This window comes from Schistocerca nitens, chromosome 2, assembly GCF_023898315.1.
Source record: "Schistocerca nitens isolate TAMUIC-IGC-003100 chromosome 2, iqSchNite1.1, whole genome shotgun sequence".
Lineage (NCBI taxonomy): Eukaryota > Metazoa > Arthropoda > Insecta > Orthoptera > Acrididae > Schistocerca > Schistocerca nitens.
The window spans coordinates 237,655,276-237,661,989 of record NC_064615.1 but is presented as its reverse complement, the minus strand read 5'-3'; the positions used below and the strand labels follow the sequence as shown (position 1 = coordinate 237,661,989).

The following is a 6,714-nucleotide window of genomic DNA, read 5'->3' as shown; positions in this document are numbered from 1 at the left end:
AACTAGAATCTCAAAACCGAACCCAGATTACCTAGAGTACAGTCTTCCAGTGTTTGATGAGAGCACTTAGTGACTTTGCCGGCCGGGGTAGCCGAGCGGTTCTGGGCGCTGCAGTCTGAAAACGCGCGACCGTTACGGTCGCAGGTTCGAATCCTGCCTCGGGCATGGATGTGTGTGATGTCCTTAGGTTAGTTAGGTTTAAGTAGTTCTAAGTTCTAGGGGACTGATGACCTAAGAAGTTAAGTCCCATAGTGCTCAGAGCCATTTGAACCATTTGAACTTAGTGACTTCCAACAAACTTCAAATACAAATTCAAAATTTTTCTAAACGTTTTCTCGCTTTAATGTGCAACTAACACATTAAATCATTTATAAAGTAATCAGACGTTTGAAACTGTTTTATAATGGCATTTAGATTCTTCGTGGGAGAGGGGGGGTGGGTTCAATGGCCGTAACTAAAAGTTTACCATTGCGTCAGTTTTAAATTGCTGGTTTATATTGCATGCCAGTAAGAGTCTCTTGACCTACATTGGTGATCCGGAATTTTCCACAACTGCGAGAACTTTCGGAAACACCTGACATGAAAAGACGTATGAAGAACTACTTAATGCCTAGATATATGTAGTATTTCCGGCAGTGGGTATATGGAACATGTGTGAAGGGTAAATGAAATCTTTGTTCCTAAACGTAATTGTAAAAAGCATCCGAAATTGGTATATGGTTCAATTGGCTCTGAGCACTATGGGACGTAATATCTGAGGTCATCAGTCCCCTAGAACATAGAACTACACTCCTGGAAATGGAAAAAAGAACACATTGACACCGGTGTGTCAGACCCACCATACTTGCTCCGGACACTGCGAGAGGGCTGTACAAGCAATGATCACACGCACGGCACAGCGGACACACCAGGAACCGCGGTGTTGGCCGTCGAATGGCGCTAGCTGCGCAGCATTTGTGCACCGCCGCCGTCAGTGTCAGCCAGTTTGCCGTGGCATACGGAGCTCCATCGCAGTCTTTAACACTGGTAGCATGCCGCGACAGCGTGGACGTGAACCGTATGTGCAGTTGACGGACTTTGAGCGAGGGCGTATAGTGGGCATGCGGGAGGCCGGGTGGACGTACCGCCAAATTGCTCCACACGTGGGGCGTGAGGTCTCCACAGTACATCGCTGTTGTCGCCAGTGGTCGGCGGAAGGTGCACGTGCCCGTCGACCTGGGACCGGACCGCAGCGACGCACGGATGCACGCCAAGACCTTAGGATCCTACGCAGTGCCGTAGGGGACCGCACCGCCACTTCCAGCAAATTAGGGACACTGTTGCTCCTGGGGTATCGGCGAGGACCATTCGCAACCGTCTGCATGAAGCTGGGCTACGGTCCCGCACACCGTTAGGCCGTCTTCCGCTCACGCCCCAACATCGTGCAGCCCGCCTCCAGTGGTGTCGCGACAGGCGTGAATGGAGTGACGAATGGAGACGTGTCGTCTTCAGCGATGAGAGTCGCTTCTGCCTTGGTGCCAATGATGGTCGTATGCGTGTTTGGCGCCGTGCAGGTGAGCGCCACAATCAGGACTGCATACGACCGAGGCACACAGGGCCAACACCCGGCATCATGGTGTGGGGAGCGATCTCCTACACTGGCCGTACACCACTGGTGATCGTCGAGGGGACACTGAATAGTGCACGGTACATCCAAACCGTCATCGAACCCATCGTTCTACCATTCCTAGACCGGCAAGGGAACTTGCTGTTCCAACAGGACAATGCACGTCCGCATGTATCCCGTGCCACCCAACGTGCTCTAGAAGGTGTAAGTCAACTACCCTGGCCAGCAAGATCTCCGGATCTGTCCCCCATTGAGCATGTTTGGGACTGGATGAAGCGTCGTCTCACGCGGTCTGCACGTCCAGCACGAACGCTGGTCCAACTGAGGCGCCAGGTGGAAACGGCATGGCAAGCCTTTCCACAGGACTACATCCAGCATCTCTATGATCGTCTCCATGGGAGAATAGCAGCCTGCATTGCTACGAAAGGTGGATATACACTGTACTAGTGCCGACATTGTGCATGCTCTGTTGCCTGTGTCTATGTGCCTTTGGTTCTGTCAGTGTGATCATGTGATGTATCTGACCCCAGAAATGTGTCAATAAAGTTTCCCCTTCCTGGGACAATGAATTCACGGTGTTCTTATTTCAATTTCCAGGAGTGTATTTAACCTAACGAACCTAAGTACATCACACACATCCATGCCCGAGGCAGGATTCGAACCTGCGACCGTAGCGGTCACGCGGTTCCAGAATGAAGTGCCTAGAACCACTCGGCCACATATAGTCCACAAGCCACCGTACTGTGCATGACGGGCGGTACCAAATACCGCTACTAGTCATTTCCTTTCCTGTCACTCGCAAATACAACGAGGAAGAAACGACCGTCTATAAGCCTCCGCACGAGCCATAATTTGTGTCATGTTGTCTTCAGGGTCCGTAGATTAGCGGCAGTAGTATCGTTCTGCAGTCGACTTCAAAGGCCGACTCTCTGAATTTCAGCAATAACGCATCGTGAAAAGAGCGTCATATTTCGTGCAATTATTCTCATCTGAGTTCACAAACCATTTCCGTAATACCTGCATACCAGTCGAACGTATCAGCAACAAATCTAGCAGCACGCCTCTGAATCTTTTCGATGTATTTCTTTAAGCCGACCTGTTGGGTATCCGAAACACTCGAGCAGTACTCGAGAATGGGTAGAACCAGCGATCTGTATGCTGTCTCCTTTAAAGACGAGCTACACTACCCAAAATTCTTCCAATGAACGAAGTCGAGCATTCGCTTTCCCTACTACCGGCCTGACGCTCTCATTCCATTTCATATCGCTTTGGGACGTTACGCCTAGATATTTAGTGGTGGTGGTGAGTGTTTAACGTCCCGTCGACAACGAGGTCATTAGAGACGGAGCGCAAGCTCGGGTTAGGGAAGGAGTGGGAAGGAAATCGGCCGTGCCCTTTCAAAGGAACCATCCCGGCATTTGCCTGAAACGATTTAGGGAAATCACGGAAAACCTAAATCAGGATGGCCGGAGACGGGATTGAACCGTCGTCCTCCCGAATGCGAGTCCAGTGTGCTAACCACTGCGCCACCTCGCCCGGTCGCCTAGATATTTAATCGACGCGATTATGTCAAGCAGCACGCTACAAAAGCTGTATTCGATCGTTACAGGATTGTTTCTCCTTCTCAGCCGTATTATATTTTTCTACATTTAGAATAAATGCCATTCATCACACCACCTAGAAATTCTGACTCTTATAATCCTACAGTCAGTCAATGACGACATCTTCCCGCACACCATATCATCTCCACCAAAAGCCGTAAATTACTGCCGGCCGCGGTGGTCTAGCGATTCTAGGCGCTCAGTTCGGAACCGCGCGACTGCTACGGTCGCAGGTTCGAATCCTGCCTCGGGCATGGATGTGTGTGATGTCCTTAGGTTAGTTAGGTTTAAATAGTTCTAAGTTCTAGGGGACTTAGGACCACAGATGTTACGTCCCATAGTGCTCAGAGCCATTTGAACCATTTTGAACCGTAAATTACTGTTCGCTCTGAGCGTCACATCAATGGTGTACATAAAGAATTAGAGCGACCCTATCACACTTTCCTTGGGCGCTCCTGGCAATATCTTTGTCTGTGATGAACTCTCGATGCCCAGGACGACATACTGGGTTCTGTTACCCAAAAACCCTTCGAGAGGTATTGAGGCGTAGCGCCTCTATGTCGTCCCTGTTCAGATGGGATATCTGTGAACAAGCGCGCAGTGTGAGTCACACGCAAGACAGGTGGCGTCATCTGGGTTGAGTGTATTTAGTTTCTGTGCGATATGATAGAGGTCACTAGCTGACGTACTCTGTTCGAGCTGCAGTCAAAGTACTGTCAGGTTTATTGTCAGTTTTGTTTATTTAATTTTCTAATTGTTTATTAATTACTACTATTATTGTGTTTAATTGTGAGAATGAAAGAAGGTGTGAATGTGAAATACTGTTTATATAAAGTTTTTACACTATACAGTGAAGTAATTGGTCACGCGAGGGATGTTCGAGAATGACGTGTGTGTTAGTCATTCGCACTGGGGAATTTGTATAAACTATTTCGTCAGTGTATGGTGCTGGTGAAATAAGACTATGATTTCGGTAAAGTTGTTCTGTTCAGAGGGAATTAATTTTATATTTGTGGGTTTTCAAAATTTATGTATGTTAATTTACTGTTCTGATTCAGTGACGAATTTTGATTGGTTCTGTATATATGCGCGGGATTGAGTGGGTTTAATGCTGCTTTCCGATTGGCTGTGATGTTTCTCTGCCAATCAAAAATTAGCATATTCGCGCGTTTTTTTGGGGAATTAGACGCTTCTTTTGCACAGAGAGAGTAGAGCCGGGGCTTGGATCTCATACTGATCAGACCTATTGGTACGTCCTCCGTTGAAACTATTAGTATTGTGATATTTCGATACTAAAATGTTTGAGAAGTGTCGTAAACTGTGGAAGAGAGTTCGAGTTAATGCACAGGATGAACTTATTGTGACGTTTAAAATAACCAAATACTGTTTGGCGTTCTGCTGACTCGCGAACTTGAAAATTTTGTTCTGTGAGGCTGGTATTAGCAGTATCTGAGCGAGCAATTCCAAAAGAAATAAATCGTTTGTAAACTTTCTGTGAAGGGTAGCCCTTAATTACCATATACCGGCTACGGCTATAAATGAGATGTGCTTGTGAGCTTTTCAGACTCTGTACAACTTAGAGCAAGGCTTGGTAGTAACCGGTGTATGGAAGCTTATCGTAATAGAGTGAAATAATACGCACATGAATACTTTCATTTAAATAATCCTTGCCCGACAAAACAATTTTAATACGACTAGAAGTTATGACGTGTAGAGCTGTTTTTTCTGTAGCTTTTTCCGGCTGAGAACTGCATGTCAGAAACCTGAAGGAGGCGTGCAAGTAAGAAGAAACTCTCCAGCAGGTGAGTGGAACTTTGCAGTGCACCGAGTCGCCGCATTATGTAAAGCCATATAAAATCGGTTGTATCTTTTTGAAGCACAGAGTGTACTTTTCAGACGTATGTCCGAAGATACTTATGTAGTGTACCCCATCTTTTGTTAACCTATCGCATGGAAGTTTATTAAATGAAAACATTCTGATTGGCTGATACTGTAACCAACGATATACACTCCTGGAAATGGAAAAAAGAACACATTGACACCGGTGTGTCAGACCCACCATACTTGCTCCGGACACTGCGAGAGGGCTGTACAAGCAATGATCACACGCACGGCACAGCGGACACACCAGGAACCGCGGTGTTGGCCGTCGAATGGCGCTAGCTGCGCAGCATTTGTGCACCGCCGCCGTCAGTGTCAGCCAGTTTGCCGTGGCATACGGAGCTCCATCGCAGTCTTTAACACTGGTAGCATGCCGCGACAGCGTGGACGTGAACCGTATGTGCAGTTGACGGACTTTGAGCGAGGGCGTATAGTGGGCATGCGGGTGGCCGGGTGGACGTACCGCCGAATTGCTCAACACGTGGGGCGTGAGGTCTCCACAGTACATCGATGTTGTCGCCAGTGGTCGGCGGAAGGTGCACGTGCCCGTCGACCTGGGACCGGACCGCAGCGACGCACGGATGCACGCCAAGACCGTAGGATCCTACGCAGTGCCGTAGGGGACCGCACCGCCACTTCCCAGCAAATTAGGGACACTGTTGCTCCTGGGGTATCGGCGAGGACCATTCGCAACCGTCTCCATGAAGCTGGGCTACGGTCCCGCACACCGTTAGGCCGTCTTCCGCTCACGCCCCAACATCGTGCAGCCCGCCTCCAGTGGTGTCGCGACAGGCGTGAATGGAGGGACGAATGGAGACGTGTCGTCTTCAGCGATGAGAGTCGCTTCTGCCTTGGTGCCAATGATGGTCGTATGCGTGTTTGGCGCCGTGCAGGTGAGCGCCACAATCAGGACTGCATACGACCGAGGCACACAGGGCCAACACCCGGCATCACGGTGTGGGGAGCGATCTCCTACACTGGCCGTACACCACTGGTGATCGTCGAGGGGACACTGAATAGTGCACGGTACATCCAAACCGTCATCGAACCCATCGTTCTACCATTCCTAGACCGGCAAGGGAACTTGCTGTTCCAACAGGACAATGCACGTCCGCATGTATCCCGTGCCACCCAACGTGCTCTAGAAGGTGTAAGTCAACTACCCTGGCCAGCAAGATCTCCGGATCTGTCCCCCATTGAGCATGTTTGGGACTGGATGAAGCGTCGTCTCACGCGGTCTGCACGTCCAGCACGAACGCTGGTCCAACTGAGGCGCCAGGTGGAAATGGCATGGCAAGCCGTTCCACAGGACTACATCCAGCATCTCTACGATCGTCTCCATGGGAGAATAGCAGCCTGCATTGCTGCGAAAGGTGGATATACACTGTACTAGTGCCGACATTGTGCATGCTCTGTTGCCTGTGTCTATGTGCCTGTGGTTCTGTCAGTGTGATCATGTGATGTATCTGACCCCAGGAATGTGTCAATAAAGTTTCCCCTTCCTGGGACAATGAATTCACGGTGTTCTTATTTCAATTTCCAGGAGTGTATTACTAGCTTTGACGGACACATCGTTTCTGTGTTACGATTAACCGTGAAGCAAAGAAGTCGACGAAGGAGGAAAGG

At 49.2% G+C, this 6,714-nt stretch overlaps 1 non-coding gene across 1 annotated transcript; it reads right to left on the bottom strand.

The window, feature by feature from the left end:
• Window positions 1–3,069: 3,069 nt before the first annotated feature.
• Trnaa-cgc (transfer RNA alanine (anticodon CGC)) lies at window positions 3,070–3,142 on the bottom strand. Its single transcript has one exon. It is a non-coding gene; the product is annotated as a tRNA-Ala (tRNA).
• Between the last annotated feature and the right edge of the window lie 3,572 nt (window positions 3,143–6,714).